The following is a 20,296-nucleotide window of genomic DNA, read 5'->3' as shown; positions in this document are numbered from 1 at the left end:
ATACCCAAGGTACCAGTTTTTGAGGGAGATGAGCTATATTTGGACACATAGTCCCTCCTGAGGTCTACTCTCCAATTCTCCTACTATAGCCAAAGCCGATGTTCTCTTACCCCGCCCCGTGCAAGCTTCAGGGTGGCATAGCTTCCCCCAGGGTGATGATGCTCAGGGACACCACGGGGAGTGGGGGGTGGGGTGGGAAGGTGGGGGTTGGAGCTGGGCGCCAGGCCTCCTCACTTCTTGCCCCCACTTGGCACTGCCTCCTGACTGGACCTCTACTTCCCGCCCCTCTTGGAGCTCCCACCCCTCCTAGGTGGGGAGGAAGCTCCCCAGGGAGGCTGGATAAGATGGGGAAGAGATCTGAACTCTGAGGCAGGTTTAGCTCCTAGAGGTTTGCCCTCCTCACCCCTGCCCACCAGATACCCCTGTGCACAAGAGAAAGCACAAGAGAAAGGGGGTGGGTGTCTGAGAAACACATAGGGTTGTGGGGAGGCATTCGGTCCAGCCACATGTGGAGTATAGAGAGGGAGTGCAGTCCCAGGACATGGGCCCTGAGCGATAAACACAAAGTCGAATGAGCAGCTCTCTATGGAGGGCTCAGGACACAGCCCCCAGACCCTGGAAGTGGGAGCCCAGACCTCAGGGCATCACAGAATACCCCACAGTGAGCCCTGGACACGGAGCAAATGCCTAGTTGGCAAGGCCCCCAATGAACAGAGATGCATCTGCATCACGCAGCAGATGCAGACAAAAGGAAGAGGAAGCTGTCAGAGCCACAAAGGATCTCACACCTTACCTAGATCTCAGAGCTTTCCAAACCGCATTCCCTGGAATCCTCCCTAGGTGTGCTCATGAGATGGATGGGAGGGAAAGGAGACCTCACCCCCTACTCCAACCAGAAACTCTCCACTTTGTTTGATTTATATACTAGGCATCTGCCTGAGACTCTGCTTGGGGGAGAAATGTAGATTGCTACTAAAACAGATACAAATAACCCCACATTTTGAATTACCGACCTTGTAATTCTGCACACTGGAGAAACTCAGAGCCCACTTTCCCTTAGTCTAACAGCTGAGCTGACCCTCTCAGCTCTTCCGATGTATGCACTGCATGAATATATGAATTCCTGGACTCTCGGTCCAGTGCTCAAGAGGTACAGCGACTTTCCAGAAGAGGGCACAGCAGCCTGGGAGGTTGGCCCGCCCCGCGTAGAGTTCTTGTGGGGGAAGGGGAAGAGGCATCATCTGTTATTGGGAGACCTGTCTCTTAGGTGTGTCAGCCCTAGAACCAGAGAGGCCTGAGGCCAGCGGGGTTGGCGGGGTTGGCGGGGTGGGGGAGGAGCGGGGGACCCCCCTCCAGCGTCTGGACGCCCACTCATTAGCCGGCGCGCCCAGCCTCCGCTCCAGCCTCCCGCCCCTCTGCCCCTCGTGGTTGGCGACCACCCGGCAGCTGGCGGCAGGGAGGGGGTGCGGCCAAGAAAGGGTTAATCTGCAGAGCCTTTCATCAGCAGCTTGGCGGGCTCCCAAGGCCCACAGGCTGGGTACCTGGGCGCCTACCTCCGTCGGTGGGGCGGAGACGTGACCACAGGGCAGCCCTGCCGTCTGCATTCCTCCCGCGTGAGTGCGTGAGTGACAGCCGCCGCCGCGCCTGAGCCCCTCGCCGGTCCGCCCCACCCGCCCGCTGCGCGGGGCAGAGGTGGGGGCCGGCCCCCGGGGAGGGGAGGGCCTTGCCCCCCTCACCCCCCACACCCCTCCACACACAGCCCCCCACACCCGCACCCGCGCCTCCTCTTTTCTCTCCTCTCCTCTTGCTGTGACCCGTGTTCTGGGGGGAGTCCCAGGCCGGGAGGGAGACCAGGAAAACCCTGCTGGGGACACAGGGGAGAAGCAGTTTAGCCTCTGCCATGAGGTCAGGATCCAGGGATGGGGAGATGACCTGGGCTTCCTGGAGGAGCGGTCAGGACAGGACAGGCACAGCCAGACCTAGGCTGGGGTCCCTTGGAATTCTGCCTCTGTTCCCTTTATCCTCCGCATGCCCCAGCTCTCCACGTAAATTTCAACCCTCCCGTTACACAGAGGCGGCACAGGCCACAGCCTCAGTTCCTCCTCCCTGAGCTCAGGGCTCTTGCCTTTGATCTCCCCTGAGGCCTGTTGGTGGAAACAGGAAGTTGCCTTTGGCTTGAAGCAAACTCAGAAAGGGTGTAAACAGGCAAGCACCCCATCTTTCAGGCTTCCCCCAGGTGGAGACCAAGTATCAGGGCCCTTAGGAGCATCTTCGCTCTGACCAAGTGGTGGAAATGCACTCCCTCCACCACTAGCCCTGGGGGTTCTCCACAAAGGCCAATGGAATTAGAGAGAGGCTTCAGAGAGGTGCCTCGTCTTAGGGAAGAGCCTGTCCCCAAAGTGGAGCTCAGCCCCAGGCCCAGCACCACTCCATTCCACCAGACTAGTGTACAAGGCACCGCTCCTGGGAGAGGAACTCCCCACAGGGGACAGCTTGTCCACCCAAGCCCTCTGGGAAAGAGGCACTTGGGGCTGCCCAGAAAAAGGAACTGGGTAGCCTAGCCCTAAACTACACAGCTCCCCAAATGCCTCAGTAGTCCCAGAGTCATCAGACGCAGGAAACCAGCAGAGATCCTGAGAATTTTCCACCTCCCCCTTCAAATTGGCACTCCAAGCACAATTTGAAGTGCAAGCTCAGCTCTTGCTTCCAGCCTCTCTCTGTTTGAGCTCCAAGGGCCCTGCGCTTGTGAGCAGAGGAGAGGGAGGGAGGGGTTCAGGGGGGAAGAGGCATGTGGAGGAGAGGTGGGTCAGGGCAGGAGCAGGTGGGGACCAGCCCCAGGGCAGCCCTACTTCAGGACCACAGAAGCACCGCTCTGCCCACTGGTCTCCCTCCCCTCTCCAGGCCGCTCGGCCATCTCCTTTACATCTTGGCTTCTTCCGGTTCTGTCTCTGGGATGCCAGTTGCTGGTGTGAGAGCAGGTAGTAGTTTGGTCCGATATCTAGATTTTCAGAAGTCTTCTCTGCCTTTGGAATTCTGCCAGGGTGACCTCCTCTCGCTCTCTGTCCTCAGTTAATTATGTCATTAATGTCTGGGGAGTGGGGTTGAGGCCACTTTCAGGGGAGGAGCAACTGACTCCCCGACCTGGGGCAGAGGGCTTATTCCTGACCTGAACAGGCGATGGGGTGAGGGGGCAGATATCCGGGAGACCTTGCTTCGCTCTCCCCAAACTCAGCCCTGGGGCCAATGACTCCATCTCAGTTCTCCCATCTCTGAAATGGGATCGTAACTCCAGAAACCACACACAGGGGGCGTTCTGAAGGTTCCTCTGTTAATTAGAGATGGGTGTTGGGTGGTCGGTACCCTGGGAGAGCAGGCCAGCTTGGCTGCTGTGATCACACCCCAAGCCTGTGGTCCTCAGCGTGAACGAGATGAATGACTAAGCTATGCACCGCCTGCCCCAGTACCCCCACCCCCGCAAGTCAGGGTATCCTTCCAACACCCCAGGCACTACCTTGAAAAGAAGGCCGAGGAACCCACAGATAACAATAAGGCGTCAGGCAAAGTCAGGTAAGGACGAAATAAAATCAAATGAGAGATCAGGCAGCAGGTCTCAGAAGGACTGGTTTCTTCTCCATCTCTCTGCCTGGTCTCTGGGGCTTGTGCTAAGGTAGGGTGATCAGCTGGGGCCCAGTCTGCCCAGGACTATTCTGGCTTTAGCTCTGAAAGGCCACATCCCTGGAGACCTCTTAGTCTGGGGAAACTGGGACAGTTGGTCACCCTTTCTCAGGGGGATTTGGAGGCTGGAGACATCACGGATGTCTGATTCCCTTCACTCCTCCCGATTTTCTTTAGGTATCCATGTAGCAATGAAAAAATGCAGGAGGTCCGAGAAGCTTCCACTGCTAGCCTCCCAAACTATATGACATCACGATGGAAAGCAGTCCTCCCCCACACTGCCGGCTAGGACCCATTTCCCCAGTCATCTTTCTTCCAGGAGAATTCTCATCCAAGGACTGAGGTCCTGGGCCCCTGCCCCCCTTCGCCCACTCCAGGCAACAACAGAGCTCTGGTGCTTCTCCTGGCAACCAGGGAGAACCTTTGAGGAGACAAGCCCCAGGTTGCCATCTGGTGGTAATTCCCCAGGGAAGAGATTTGCCCAGGTGACCTCTAGGTCAGCCTCCTTTAAATAGCCCCAAATTGCCTTTGACACAGGCAACCTGGGGTCACTGCTGGGGGAGGAAGACCCAAGACTTTGAAGGCCATACCCCCCAATGGTACTACCTCAAAGCCACTTCTACGGGCGAGCCTTCCAGCTGCACGACAGCCGTCCACAGGCATTCCTGAGGGGTAGCTGCAGCAGCCGTCTCTGCGACGACGGGCAGGGAAGGGGTGAAGGAAGTGGGGGCAGGCCCTCCCTTATACACGCCCAGCTGTTTTCTTTTAGGAAACACCAGACCCCTGCCTCCCGCACCACACACACACACACACAATCTCTGTTGATCTCAAAGCATAACCATCACTGCACAAGATGAGAAACCAAGGTCCAAGGGAGACCTGGTGGAAAGCTTAGAGAATGCTGCTCCCCAGGCCCCACCCAGCTGTTCATCTACACGCACACACACAGAGCAGAGATACAGGGCATACAGGTGCCTGGGCCCTGTTTGGAGCATGGCATCTCCCATGGAAGCAGGTTAAGGGGTGGTGGGCAAGCAGCCTAGCCTGGGCCTCTCACTCAGAGCCAGGCCCCCCAGGCTGGCCAGGGAGCTGTCAAATCCCCCACTACAGAGACAAATGGAGCCGTCAGAGAAAATAGCTTCTAATGGGGAGCAGGAGCCAGGCTGGGCTGGGGGCGGGGGGAGGACTCTGCTGGCCAGATGTGAATTCTTCACTAATCACACCAAATTGGCCCAATTTGTTCACTGACACGTGGGGGGACCGGCCTCATCTTTCTCCCACCGAGCGGGCTCCCTCCCTCCCGCAGGGAAGTGCTTTTGCTGTAGGGCTGGGGCTGGCCAGCTGACAGCAGGCTGCGGGGGAAGGGGATGAGTCCAGATTTACACACACCCCTCCCTGTGGGAGCCCAGAAGTTGGCTTGGGCCTGCATCCCCTCCATCTCTGCCAGCCCACTAGGCCCTAGGTGCTGAGGGCCACAGAGTTTAGGGACCCTGGGGAAGGGGGTGAGGAAGAGAAGGGGGCTGAGGCATCTGCTCCCTTGGAAATGGGTACCATAGGCAGGAGTTAGGGAGTTAGAGATACTCTTGGGAAGAGTGGGGAGGGGTCTTGGGAAAGGCTAGGGGGTCACTTCAGGCAAGATGAAGTCACTTTTTGGAGGCAGTGGAGTTTACCAGGTCCCATCAGGGCCACAGACTCTGAGGCTACGGTGGTGGGCGTGGTGGGGGCAAAGGAGGGTCCTTCCCCCTCTCTCCAACTCTGAGGAAAACTGACCCCTTAAATGCTTCTACAAAAATCATGTACTGAAGGTAGGAGTAGCAGGAAGGCTGCCAGTGAGACTCTGAGAAGAACTTTCTCACCTTCCGCTTCACGTGTGCCTCTCTTTCTCCAATGCAGATCAAAAGGCAATAATGAGATGGGCATCTACTGGGGTTTGGGGGTTCCAGGAGGTAGGATAGGGGTGATGATGGGGGCTCAGCCAGGGCAGGAGCATAAATGGAGGCCCCAGCCTCTGAAATCTCTCTCTTCTCTGCCCTGGACCAGGAAAAGGAGACACGCACGTGGGTCTGGGTGCCCTAGCGCACCATCTGAGGTCCACCCTCCCCCTGCCCCCTGACCACACCGCCCACCCAAACAGCCACCCTGGGGTCTCGGAGTTTCAGCGGGCCTGGCCTAGGGAAGATGGAGTGAAGGGGAAAGCCTGTGTAGACCCGGACAGCAGGCTCAGGGCTGCTCGGGCAGGGGGTTCTGAGGTTCTGTGGTCTAGAAGGAATTGTGCCAAGTCTCCCCCTTAATTTCATGGAGTCCTTACTCTTGGGGAGGGAGATCTGGCTGGAAGAGGGCCAGAACAGGGCTAGTAACCTTGGGGCCTAAGGCAGGGGGCCCCCCCATGCCCAGCCCAAGAGTAATACTGCTGCCAGCACTTACTTCCTGCCTGAGGGCTGGGGAGAAGGTAAAGGGCATCCAGGTGCCCCAGCCCAGCTAGCTCTGGGGAAGAGGACACCTCCCGTCCCCAGGCCCCCTTCCTTCCTCTTGCTCCAGCCCACCTCTGGGCTAAGCCATTGCTCTCTCTGGGGATGGCCCTTAAGAACTTTCCCGGGGGCTTCCCTGGTGGCGCAGTGGTTGAGAGTCCACCTGCCGATGCAGGGGACACGGGTTCGTGCCCCGGTCCGGGAAGATCCCACATACCGCGGAGCGGTGAGCCATGGGCCCGTGAGCCATGGCCGCCGAGCCTGCACGTCCGGAGCCTGTGCTCCGCAACGGGAGAGGCCACAACAGTGAGAGGCCCACGTACCGCAAAAAAAAAAAAAAGAACTTTCCCGGGTCACCTTTCACCCCAAATCCCAACCTTCCCAAGGCCCAATCCTGTTGCAATCCGTGCTACTCCCTTAGGGGGAATTCCACCCGGGAAACCAGGGAGGGTGAGGCCAGCCCTGAGGGGGAGAGGTCACCTGGTGTGATAACCTGTGGGACCAGGTGTGGCCTGTTCCAGGAGGGAGGAGCAGGACAGAGTTGGAGCCAGGGCCTCAGGAGATGGACAAAGATGACGGAGGCAGGCAAACCCTGTAGGCGAAGTCAGGGGGCATCCTGGGGAGAAAGGGCAGAGGGAAGAAGGAGCAAAGGGCTGAACAGAGTCCACCCTGCTCCAATAGCAACTTAATTTTGTTTTTCAATAATTCCTACTCCTCCCTACCTTACCTGCCTCCCTAGATGTCCCTGACTAAGCAGAGTGCCCCCTCCTGGCAGGGTTATGGACCTGCCTTCCAGAGAGCACAGCCCAAACAGGCAAGGAGGAATGCAGGAAAGTCCCTTTGTTTCTCTTAGAAACACCCTCTACCTTCTGTTTTCTCACACAGCTCCTAGTTGATTTGTGGGCTTATCTCCCCTAAGAATAAGACCTCTTCCTCCCACCCAAAGAGTCACACTGACCCAAGTGTGAATTCTAGTTCTGCTACTTACTTGTTCTGTGAACATGACCTATTATTACATAACTTTGAGCTGTTATGTAACCTCTCAGAGCCTCAGGTTTCTCATCTGTGAAGTGGGAAACCTACCACAGAGGATGCTGTGAGGACTCTCTGAGGTCATGGAAGCCTTTGGCCTAGCGGCACACAGCACACAGCCGCTGGGTCAGTATCCTTGAATGGATGGATGGATGGATGGACGGACTTGAAGAGCTGTTTATGTCTTTTGCCTGATTTCCTTACAGATTCTTGGGCACCATCTGGATTTCCAACTTAACCCCTCCAGGTCTCAGTGTCCTCAGCAGTAAAAAGGGTGATAATGAGACTCCCTGCCTGGTGGGGTTATTGTGAGGCTTGGATGAACGCGTCCAGGTGAAGATCTTCCAGGAGCGCCTAGTACTTAGTAAGAGTCCAGTCAGTGTTGATGTTGGTCCACTAAAGGCCACCTTGTCTCTCCCCCAGCACAGAGCAGGGCCTTCCCTCCAGCCCACACCATGCTATCTTCAAACAGCTAAGATGCCCCAGGACACTTCCTCTTCCTTTTTTTTTTTTTTTTTTTTTTTGGTATGGGGGCCTCTCACTGTTGTGGCCTCTCCCATTGCGAAGCACAGGCTCTAGACGCGCAGGCCCAGCGGCCATGGCTCACGGGCCCAGCCGCTCTGCGGCATGTGGGATCCTCCCTTACCGGGGCACGAACCCGTGTCCCCCGCATCGGCAGGCGGACTCTCAACCACTGCGCCACCAGGGAAGCCCTCTCTTCCCTTTATCTTATTGCCCGCCCCTCCCCAGGCCCAGTCCTCCCCACTTGGAGATCAGAAAATCCTTTCCTCAGTACACTTCTTCTCTCAGAAATACTCTCCCCAAGACTGTAGAAACTCCAGACAAGTTCCACTTCCTCAGAGCCCTCCCGGGCCCACCCAGGACCCAGTTTGGGCCACCTGCCCTCCCCTCCTTCCCTGTCTCCAGGACTGATCCTTCCCGTGTCCCTGCCATGCTCTCAACCAGGGACCTCCCTCTCCACCCTCCTCCCTGTTGCCCCTCCACCTGGCGGCTGGGCCTCCCTCTCCTGGGTGGCGGGTGGCGGTTGTGTGCAGACTGAGTCTGCAGCAGGTCTTGGGAGGAGCATGGGGTGCCAAGACCAGCCCGGGCCGGCGGCTCAGGCCTCCTCTTGCTGAAACCTGCCACCTCCCAGCCCCTGTGGACACACGCTCATCCCCTTTCGCGGCCGCCAGGAAGCGAGCTCCAAACACCTTTACCTAGAAACCAACACTCCCTACCTACCAGATCCTGTCCTAGGACAGCTCTGCCAGCTTGTCACCTCGGGTGGGGCCTGTGGTCTTTGCCTGGGCTCTGGCCCTCTCTGGACAGTCCTTCCCCACTGTGACTGACCTGCACCCCTTCTAAAGTGGGCCCTAGCCCAAATGGCAGAGAGGAAATATGGTGGTTATTGGCAAACAGTACTTCTCAAAGTTCCCCATGGGGGACCTGTAAGAGCAGGATCCACAGGTGGGCGGGAAGGCCATTCAGAGCAACTCACTCATAAATACGTTCATTTCAGGCCTCTGGTTTACTTTTAATAGACGTGTACATAGGTATTGCACACTTTACTCCATGTTATGTCCAAGTTTGCTTTAATATAAAAAGCATGCTCTTGGGAATTCTCTGCTGGTCCAATGGTTAGGACTCCACACTCTCACTGCTGGATTCAACCCCTGGTTGGGGAACTCAGATCCCATAAGCCGCGCGGCCAAAAATAAAAAATAGATAAAAAATAAAAAGCGTGCTCTAAAATAGATAGTTGAATTATTTTCTCTCCAAAAATCTTTAGGTCAAATAGACATATCAGAAAGATGTGCAATGTCTGGGGTATCGCCTGGCACAGCCCGTGTGGCGTGGGGCACATCAGTTTCTCGATGTGAGAAGCTAGGGCTGAGGGAACAGGGAGAAGGTCATCTGGATGGAGCGCGTGAACAGGCGGTCAGGGAATTTTGTGGGAAATTCTGGTACCTGTTCCTTGGGGCTGGCCAGAACATCGTTTCTTCCCTTCCCTTGCTAATCTGACCTTATCTGAGGCCAAGTTCTCCAGCCCTAAGTCCCAAACATGCCCCATTTATCTCAGATCTTTCTGCAGTGGGGTTTCCCTCAAGGCTCACCATCCCCAATTCCAGCCGAGCCAAACCTTTGCTCTGATCCAGAGAAGAGCCCTTGGCAGTTCCAATTCTGGGAAGCAGCAAAACACAGCCTTCCACCCCAGAGCACACCCCGACACCATCCCACACAGCAGCGTTCTTCATCTTCCATCGCTCCACGCCTCAGTTTCCTCATCTCCTCATCTGCAAATCGGCAGGGTTGAATTTTGGTCTCTGAAGATCTTCCTACAGCAAGAATCTTAACCTCCTTATAGAAACTGTAGGCTTCACTAGAAAATCAGTCTCTTTACTTCAAAACTAATATTCTTCCATTTATTCCACAAACACTTATTGAGCAACTACTATATACCCAGCTCCATGCAATGTACCAGGGCTGCAGGTAAAGCATGGTTCCTGCCCACACAACACTCAAATGTGGGGATTAGCGTGATGTTGGAAGACTGCCTTTCTTCATCACTTAACAAATCTTAAAGTACCAGAGGCTCTGGAGGCCTGGGGAGGTGCCCAGCCCTGCTCCTGCCCCTGTAGTGAGTGAAGACCCCACGCAGGACACAGGAGAGCACTGTGAGTCATCACTCAGGCTTCAGTGGTTCATATCCAGTCTCCACACTCACTACTGAACCTCTCAATCCTCCGTTTCCCCATGTAACATGGACTTAATAATAGTACTTCCCCATAGACTCCTCTCCTGCTGTGCCCCTCACATCATCCAACCTCCTGCCACCTGTGCTCCCCTGAGCACTCTCTGCTCCCACACACTGGCCTTCTTGCTGTGCCACGTGCAAGCAAACACCCACCTCAGGGCCCTTAAACTTGCTGTTCCTCTTGCCTCCACTGCTGGGCCCTCAATATTCAAATGGCTGGCTCCCTCTGGGAGGCCCAGCCCACCACTCTCTGTCCCCTCATGCTGCTCCAGGTTTCTTCAGAGCACTTACCCAACATTATATGTCTGTTTTCCCACTTGTTTATTTTCTCTCTCCCTCACTAGAATGTAAGCTCCAAGAGGGCAGAGGGTTTTTTTTAATAATAATTTTTAAAATTATTTATTTGGCTGCACCAGGTCTTAGTTGTGGCACTCGGGATCTTTAGTTGCGGCATGAGAACTCTTAGTTGTGGCATGCGGGATCTAGTTCCCTGACCAGGGATTGAACCGGGGCCCCCTGCATTGGGAGTGTGGAGTCTTAACCATTGGACCACAAAGGAAAGTCCTGAGGGCAGGGTTTTTAATCTGACCTTTTTTTAAATTCACTGTATCCTCAGCTCCAGTATCTGGAATAATGCCTGGCAGATAGTAGTTGCTCAATAAATGTTTCCTTGAATGAATCTTGACTAAATGAATAGGGGAGTAAACAAGGCAAAGCCTGTAAAGTGCTGTGCAGTCTCTGGCACAGGGTGAGCCACAATAAATGGAAACTGTTAATATTAAACACACGCCAACCAGCCTGTCTGAAAGAGACTGAAATTTCATGAGGAGAAAAACAAAAGTCAGCCAAAATTATGCATATTACTTCATGCAATAAACACTTCTGTTGCCATTTCTGTCATCCATCCTGATTAGAAGATGGTTCACTCCACGTGCTCCAAAATCAGCCTGCTCAGCAATCGCTAATTCTTCATTTTCTTTAAGCACCTGTCATCCAACCTCTGAGGGAGCAATTTGGAAGAAATCAGTGAGATGTCACTTCTGTGGTCACCTGGGCCTGGGGTGGGGAGAGTGACTGCCCCCAGTGCTGCTAAGTGATCATAAGAACTGAGACAGCAATGACCACGACCAAATGCAGCCATTTCTCTTCCTGGCAGGGGCCCTGAATAAAGAGAGGGCCATGGACGAAGCACCATGAGGGGACTCCTGCCTCTCATTGGGAGTCCCCCGTCCCCAACCTGCAGTCCTGTCAACCTAGGGCCTGGGAAGAAGGATGCTACACCCTCTCCCTACCTTCCCAACTGCTGAGAAGCCCCCAACCCCACATGAGGCCTTTCCTTGTCTCAGCCAGTGAGGACAGGAGATACGCCTGCTTCCAACGTCTGGTATGACCTGTGAGGCAAACGGGTCCCCCGCGGTCCTCACCCCCTCTTCCAATGGGCCCGTTGTGGACTCAAGCTGGAAGGTGACAATCCCTGACCAGTTTGAAGAGACAGGTCCTTGCCCTTCGCTCCACCATAAGATCATCAAACACTCACTGGGTCAGGCTCCTCTACCACCATAACGCGGCAGGCGGGGTTAATCGTCCTATTTACTGCTGGGCAAACGGCCTCAGGCAGGTCAAGGGGCTTGGTTTGTCCAAGGCAAGAACGAAACCCGGGTCTCTGTGACTCAGGCTGAGCGTGCCGCCCTTCCATCGCCGCCACGGTGGCTGAAGCCTGGGCGCCAGGATAGGAGGTGTGGCCCTCTGGACAGGCTTCTCGGAGGAGGAGGAGAAGAGGCTCAGGGCCGGGAAGGGGGCGGCCAGGGGCAGAGAGGCAGGAGGCCGGGGTCCGATTCGGCCTGGGCTGCGGGATGCCGGGATTTGAGGGCGGGGCAGGGTGAACCCAGCCCAGGAGGGGCCCCGAGCCAGCCCCTCGACCCGCCCGGCCCACAGCGCGTCCCCAGCCACCCCCAAACTGGCGGGACTGGAGGAGGACGTGGCAGACCCCGGGGACCTAGACGTAGGGGTGAGCTCCCTCCTGCAGCGCTCCTCAGAGGCTCCCCGGGACGAGGTGGGAGGTGCGGTCCAGCCTCGGGCCGGGTCTAAGGCATACGTGCGCCCGCAGTAGAAATCAGGCAATGGAGCCAAAACCAAGGGGTCCGCCTGCGCCCGGCGGCCCGGACTGCCGGGATGGGGCGGTGTCGACGAGAGGTGGGAGGTGGGGGGCGAGGCCGGGTTGGAGGCCCGCAGGGCTGGGGCCCGGCTGCCTAATGGTTTTCCGAGGAGGCTCCTGGAGGATTAGAGGTCTGCTCTGAGCAGGGCGGGGCGGCGGGGAGAGGACGCGCCGGAGCCGCTGGGCCGCGGCGGGGCAGGGAGCCGGGTTTCGGAGTGGGATAGGCCAGGGCCCTGCATGTGCAGAGTCGGGCCAGGAGTTGGGGTGGCTTTTCGTGCTAACCCAGTGCCCGGTGGCTGCTGGCTCTAGGCACTGAGAAGGGATGAAGACCCAAATGAAGGTGCTGGGGGGAGGGGGTATCATGGGACTTGCCTTAAAGTTGCGATTGCCCGATACTTTACATAAGACACAGATGCCAACTGCAGAGCAATGCATGGGGCAGAGGCTGGGGGACTAAAATACCCCAATGTCCTGCTGGAGAGGACTTTTCCATGGGTTGAGTGGGTGAGCGGTTGGGGCGTGGGGGGGGATGTCTCCTCCCCAAGCCCCCATCGCCGCTAGCAGAATCCCCTCCCCCTCACTGAGCTTTCCCCCACTTTAAGCCTTCTCCCTTCATTAGCCCCCCTCCCCCTTACCAGTCTCCTCCCTCAGCCTCAGCCTCCCCTCACACGGCCCCTCTGCCTCGGCCCCTGCCAGTCCCTGCAGAGACCCAAACAAGGAGGCTGACACCTCCTCCAGCCAGGCCCAGGCCTGCCGGTTTCCCCCTCCCTCTCTGGAGCTGGCCCCAGGCAAGAGGAGCTTTCTCCTGAGAGGACCCCAATTCTTTCCAGGGAGTTGACCCAGAAGAGGGGCTGGGCCTTGAGTGCAGGCTGGATGACTTCAAAGGGCGGTGGGTGGGGTTGGCGCCTGGTCACAGGTGCCACTCAGGGTGGGCCAACCTGCCCAACCAGGTCAGGGCTTGCACCGCACCCCGCCCTCTGCCCAGAACATCACGACACAGACCTGACAGCAGCTCCACCCATCAGAGACTTCCCCAGGGCCTCCGGAGAAAGACCTGAGACACAGGATCCAGGATTCAAGGCACAGAGGGCCTGGCAGGTCATCCCAGCCGTCCTCCTCCCACCCCAGTGCCCTGAGCCTCCACACACCCATTCACCCATGCGCACACCCACAGAGCTCTCTGGCCACATAGGGACACAAACTGGATCCAGGGCCTCAAGAGGCTACACCTAGCTTTGTCTAAAAGTTCTTCCTGCTGTCTACCCTTGGCCTGGAATTCTTAGGAAATGAGCAGAGGGTAAGCCAGTCCCCAGTCTGGCACCAGCTCCTTTGGACTGTGGAGCCCTTGGACCTGAGAGAGGAGGCCTAGTCCCCCTTCTCTGCATGGAGGTCTCTGCCCCCCTAACCAGACCATATGTCAGATGAACATCTGCACATTCCTGCACGCAGCACCAGGTGCTCAGGACCATGCTAGGTGCGAGGGCTTAAAAGAAGACTAAGGTTTTTTTCCTTCCCGTAGGAAGCTGATAGCCTCAGTTTGCTGATGTGTAAAATGGGAATAATAATAGTACTTACCACATAAGATTGTTGTGAGAATTAAATGAAACACCATGTAAAGTTCTCGACACAGAGCCTGGCATATAGTAGGTGCTCAATAAATGGCAGGTGTCATTGATATGAGTATTAATAGTATTCAGGGAGCTCACACATGGCGAACCACATATGCCATGGACCAGACTGGACCTTTGCAAACTGAGTGGGTCCTGGTCTTGTGCGAATCAGTGTTTGCCCCTGCACCTGCCGCTCCACCTGCAGCTCGCCCCAGAGTAACCCCCAGGACTCAGACTGACCCAGCCATCTACTAGAAGGGACTCCAAGCCCCCAGGCAGAGGCAGGAATGGTCGGTGGGGGCACATGGCTACATATGGTGAAGACTCACAGGGGGAGAGAGGGGCACCGGAGAAAAGAGTGTCAGCCAGTCGAGTTCCAGAAAGGCCTCACTCCCAGGAGCAATGGGAATAGCCGAGGGAAGTGGCTCTGTTTATCCTGGACCAGAGACAGGATGGGGACAAAGGGGGCTAGGAGAGGAGGATGCTGGGGGAATGCAATAGGGGGTCGGGATGGTGAGATGAGAGCCGCAAACAGGGCAGTGGGGAGGGCACCTCACTCGGGCTCTTTCCAGACCCTATGCTGGCCAGGATAGGCTGGGTACCAATGAGCCATGTCAGCTCATGTCACGTGCGGGGAGCCTGGCTTCTCAGCCAGTCCATGCCTCTGCAAGATGTATTCATCTCCGCGTGCATTTAATTCAGCAGTTTGGCAGGCAGGTGGGCATTACTGGGCACTGACTGCCAGGCCCTGAGCATAGGCAGTGACCGAGATAGTCAGGGTCCCTGAGGCTGGGGCACCTATAATCTGGAAGGAGCAGTGACCCCTCAGTCTGAGAAGCCCTCCTAGAGACAGGGAGGGTAAGGAGGCAGGGGCACTGGCTGGAGAAGGTAGTGTGGGAGGGCAGAGCAGGCCAATCTGAGGACCTCCTCCAACCAGGGGGAAGGAGAGGAGGGGTGGCCTCCCCAAGTGCAACGGGATCCGAAAGGCCAGAGCCTTGGGTAGAGTAGGGGAGGGGACTGGTGGTGGGAGGGATGCTGCTGGCACCCATTCCTGGCCTGAGTGGGAGGCGATGTCTCTGGATCTGCCAGCCCTGGACTCGGGCTACATCCGACCTCGACCTCGTTCAGCTAGGCAGCAAGAGCCGGATGGGCCACATTCCACAGAGGCCCAGGTTGCCATCCTACTGGGCTTGGATGTGCCCCCAGGGGCAGGCTGGTCTCAGGGCTGGAAAAACTGGTCTTCCTGCCCCCCCAATACACACCAGCCTGGAGTTTGAGGATTCAGGAGAGGGTGTCACGGGAACTGGAGGTTCCCTGCATTCCACACTTATGGGCCTGGGAGGGGAGCCGGGGAGGAGAGAAGGCAGGGGAAGCACATAAGAGGAAGCAAGACAGGAGCTTCTCCGGCCAGTGCGGAGCGTGGCTTGACTGGATGGTGGGAGCATCTTTAATAGACTCCGAAGCCAGATGAGATTAGGGTCAGATCCCTTTCCCTCTCCCAGTCTGACAGGGGAGGTGTCCTACTTCTAGGCAGGAAAGCTTGAAGATAGACATCAAAAAGAACTTTCCCCCTGGATGAATTAGATGGCAGTGAGGGAGGAGTGAAGTATTCTCTAAGGAAAAAAGGAGAGAATGGCTTTCAGCCTGGGATGAACCCAGGAAGTGCAGCCTTAGTATGTGCTGACTGGCCCTTCACCAGCTCCTCCTTCCCTACCATGGGTGTGTGTGTGTGTGTGTGTGTGTGTGTGTGGAGGGGGTGCTCTCCTACTATCCTCTTGGACCCCTGCTGCTTCCCAGGACCCTAGGCCATGTTAGACCTAAGAAAACCTCCAGCCCCTAGTGCTACCTCTATAGGAATATCCTTTGCAGCAAGAGAGATTTAGTGTAGAAACAAAGAAGGAAACTGGTGACCGAAGCTAAGTCCCAAAATTGGCCCAGGGGACATGTCAAGCCCAGCTCTCTTCTCAGAACATTCTCACTCGGTTACCTGGGTCCTTCCCCCGTCTCTGGACTGCGAGGGTCCCCCACCCCATTCCTTCCCCGGGCCTGCTGTGGTGCTGGTGCAGAGTCGTCCCAGTAAGTGTGAGGTGGGCTCTAGGGCAGCAGTCCCCAACTTTTTTGGCACCAGGGACCGGTTTCGTGGGAGACAGTTCTTCCACAGACCGGGGTGGTGGGGTGGGAGGAGAATGGTTTCGGGATGATTCAAGCGCATTACATTTATCGTGCACTTTATTTTTATTATTATTACATTGTAAGATATAATGAAATAATTATACGACTCACCATAATGCTGACAGGAGGCGGAGCTCAGGTGGTGATGGGAGAGATGGGAAGCAGCTTCAAATACAGATGCAGCCGCCACTCACCTCCTGCTGTGCGGCCTGGTTACCAACAGGCTGAGGACCGCTGGTTGGGGACCATGGCTAAGCCCCCGAAGTTTCCACAGATCCACAAAACTTCTTCCCTAGAAATAAAACCCAGCCCTTCTTGGAGCGAAAAAGACCAAATTTCTGCTCAAGGTCATTTCCCAGCATTCAGGGAGACAGGCACTGAGCTTTTGTTTCTCAAAACGTAGACCACAGATCACCCACCTGCCTCAGAATCAGGGGAGCACTTGTTCGAAATGTTCCCACAGTCTCCCCATTGAAATTCACTGAATCCAGCATTTTATACTGCTTTCCCTATCAAAGTCCCCACCCCAAGCCCATCAGTGATTCTGAGAAGTTTAAGAGTTTCGGCAAAGGACCAGCCCAATGAGCAGGTGCTAGAGGGTGGGGCTTGGGGGTCTCAGACTTGCAGGGCAGAAGCCTTCAAGCCTTCTGTAGCCCCAGGGAGAACAGTGTGACCGGAGGGGAAACTTCCCCCTGACAAGTGACCTGAGTAACAAAGACCTTTCCCCAATGTCTCTATCCTTTCACTTGACATTCACTTAATACTCTTTGTTGCGAGCCCACTAAGTGCCACGTGCCGTGGCTGGTCATTTTATTATTTTTTAGAATTTTTTAAAAATTTATTTATTTTTGGCTGCGTCGGTCTTCGTTGCTGCCCGCGGGCTTTCTCTAGTTGCGGCAAGCGGGGGCTGCTCTTCGTTGCAGTGCGTGGGCTTCTCATTGTGGTGGCTTCTCTTGTTGTGGAGCACAGGCTCTAGGCACAAAGGCTTCAGTAGTTGTGGCACATGGGCTCAGTAGTTGTGGCACATGGGCTTAGTTGCTCCGCGGCATGTGGGATCTTCCTGGACCAGGGATCAAACCCGTGTCCCTTGCATTGGCAGGCAGATTCTTAACCACTGTGCGTGGCTGGTCATTTTAGAAGAGGTCCTGCTCACCTGCCCTAGGGGCAAAGGAGGGGTGAGGGCTGGAGGATGTACACGATGACCTCTTAATGTCCCCTGGAGACCCAGCGGCATCCCTACCTGGCCTTCCCTCCCCGGCTCTCAGGATGGGCCGGGTTTCTCTCTGCTTCCTCACAGCGCCGCCCAGTCCAGATGAGAGGGAAATTTCCTAAAGGTGCCAGACCTCATGGAGGGGAAGGAGCCTCTAGCCTTGTAGTCTGATATCCCGCTGAGAGGTTCCTGAGGAAGCACTACTAAAGTGGAACTCACCGATGGCTTCATCATTCATTCACGCATTCATTTATGCACCAGGCCCTCCTCTGTTCAAGACTGGGGCTCAAACATGGATAAGACGTGCTCTGTACCATCAAGAGATGCTTGCATGAAATAGACACTATGATCCAGGGTGTTCAGACATCCGACCATTCACGCACTCGTGCACCGCACGTGCGCCAAGGGTCCTTGTCCTGAACCTCTCCGATCACCAGCATTGTTGCCTGCAGTAGAAGGGTGAAAAGAGCAAGGGCTTTGCAGTCAGAAGGTCTGCAGTTCAAATCCAGCCTTCTAGCTCCTGGTGAAAACCACCCAGGGCTTTGTCCCTTGCACCTGGGACTTCCCCTGGCTTGTTAGCGTGCCAGGAACAGTGTCAATTAGGGGTAAGTGAGCTAACAGCTCAACAGTGGGTGAGTTTCTAATCATTCATTTCTCCTGTTGCAGCTTCTCCAGTCAAAGCACTTATCACATTGTATGGGTTTGGTCTCCTGGACACACACGCAATACATACATGAGACTGTGGATCTCAGCGCCTGGGTGTGCAGTAAGGGTTTGCTGTGTGAATAAGTGCTCAGCGCAAAGATTAAGAGTGAAATCCGTAACAGCCTCCGGAAGGGGTTGGGTGTTGCCCTGAAGGCTCTGCCTTTGATTAGGTCTATTGGCTGGTTTTTGGCTGAGAACCCACAGCCTTGTGGATCAGGTTAACACATGAAGGGTTAATGCTGACTCCTCTGGCCTGCTGAGTCCCAAGAACCCAGGTATTCTGAGTTGCCAGGTGAGTGTGGAGACAGACATGCACATACAGGACGACTCCAGTCTTCCAGCTGGACCAAAGGGGCGGGGCGGGGGCCAGTGCCGAAGCAGCTAAGGAGAGGGGGACACCTGGGTCTGCTCCCCCCACCACCTCCCCACTATGGAAGCGACAGTCCCCACATCTCCCAAGAGAACCTTCTGTAGTATCTGGGAAGTGCTTTGACATTTGTAGCCTTGGAAGAACTTCTGTGCACTTCCCAGACATTAAGACCCAGGAGGCGGAAAGGTGCCTCCTGGGCCCACAACCCCCAGCCCTCAGTGAATATGCCACTGCTGACTGTCCAGACCTTCCTTGGTCTTTCTTCTCTTTTCTGCAAGGAGCTTCCAACAAGGAGAGGACAGGAATGCTCCCTTGCTTCCCAGTGCGCTCACACCACTGTGTAGGAAGAGCAGAGCCTTCCCTAGACCACCCAGCCAGCTTAATGAATGGTGCCCTGAAAAGGAAGACCCTGCCCAGGAGATGTGAGGAGGGAACGGCTCAATCCACCCCCTGGGATTTGGGTCAGACTTGAGGAAGGTCTTCCTGAATGGGCAGACCCTGCCCCCAGGATCAGATCACCAAGGGGGAGACGGGATGCCTTCCTCTAGGGATGGTGACGCACGTGCAGTTGTTCTGCGGAAGCACGCTCTCACCACCACGAAGGGACAAGCCTCCTCGTTCCGCGTTACCTGTGATGAGACTGCCCGGATGCCTCCTGGTAAGCAAGGTTCACCAAGTTAGATTTCATCCACGCGGTGGGCGCTCTGCAGCCTTGAACATGAGATCGCTCTGTGAATGCGGATGGGAACAATGGAAACACAAATCAAGGAACTGTTTGTTTTATTACTATTTGTTAGTAAAGTCCTGTTTGTGTTGAAAAAAAGTTTTTTGAATGCTTACGAAGGTCTGGTAGGAAGCACACCAGCGTTAACCACAGTTACCTGACGGGCGGATGGGAGTATGGAGTGCTTTGTATTCTACAGACTTCCATACTGTTTACAGAAATTCGGTACTCCAAGCACGTAGAAGTAGGACCACAGCAAAGGCGGGACTGGAAACCCACCCAAGGGCTCCGTCCGCTAGGCACGCCCTCCCCTCTCTCTCCTCTCTGCGGCACTAAGAGACCAGAGCAAACCAGAGGACCTGCTTCTCACACACAGGCACTGGAGGCTACCCCAGTTCTGCAGGCTCATTTTTGACTTCCCAAGGCTTTGTCAGAATTCCTCACCCTTCCGTGGGACCCAGGGCGAGCCACATGGCCTCCCTGTGCCTCAGTTTTCCCGTGTGTAAAATGGGAGTCGGCAGTACTAATAACTAGGATCAAAGAGATGATGTTTATGAAAATATTAATGTCAGCAGCTGCTTCTCTTTTCCGAATGAAGGCGGCCCCTTTTGGGGGGGGCAGGAGGAGGGTTGGGGTGAAGGTGAGTACCTGCCAGGTCCTTCAGGGGAGGGCCAACCACAGCTGTTGGGCAGCACCCAGAGGTCTGCGTGGGAACTGCGTGCCTCCCGCCTGCTGGCTCACTCCACAGACAGGAGGCGGGGGGAGCTGATGCGAGTCCAGCGGTCCAGCCCCACCCGCAGTGGGCAGCTCTCAGGTCCTCTGCAGGCCTCTGAGGGTAGGGCGGGCAGAGGAGGTACAGAGTGAGAAGAACATGGGTCATCCTCCTGCAGAGGAAGCTCTGCTGCTCAGAGGGGCATCTGGATTTGGGCTGCCATAGCGGGGACCCCAGGGCAGGATGGGAAGGAGGTGCTGGGAGGGATCCAGGTGCACTTGAGAGGTGGAGAGGAGGAGGGCAGGTGCCAAGGGCAAGGGTGGACAGCAGTGTCCAGGGAGGAGGCAGGCTGAGGGCTGGAGACAGGGTGTCTGTTCAAGGGGAGAATGCGACCATTTTGGCCGGCCGCCCGCCTCAGAACCCCTCCTGAAAGGGATGAGTTGTTGCTGGCAGCGGCAGTGTCTCCTGCGAAAATCCACCTGAAGCTGAGTTCCCAGCTGCCACCCTCCCCCATTCGCCCCCCAAGGTCGGCTTCCCTGGGTCCTAGCCCTTCTTGGGAAGTTCCTTCTGGAGCGTGACCTCAGATGTCCCCCTCCCTCCTGCCTGGGCTGGGGGGAGGGAAACCACTGCTTTAGTCACGCCAGATAATCACCTCTGGTCACTCACTGTCTGGCCTCTTCCTCCAAGTAACTCCCAAGTATCTCTTAG

Source organism: Delphinus delphis, chromosome 19, assembly GCF_949987515.2.
Source record: "Delphinus delphis chromosome 19, mDelDel1.2, whole genome shotgun sequence".
Classification (NCBI taxonomy): domain Eukaryota; kingdom Metazoa; phylum Chordata; class Mammalia; order Artiodactyla; family Delphinidae; genus Delphinus; species Delphinus delphis.
This window is presented reverse-complemented; position numbering follows the sequence as displayed.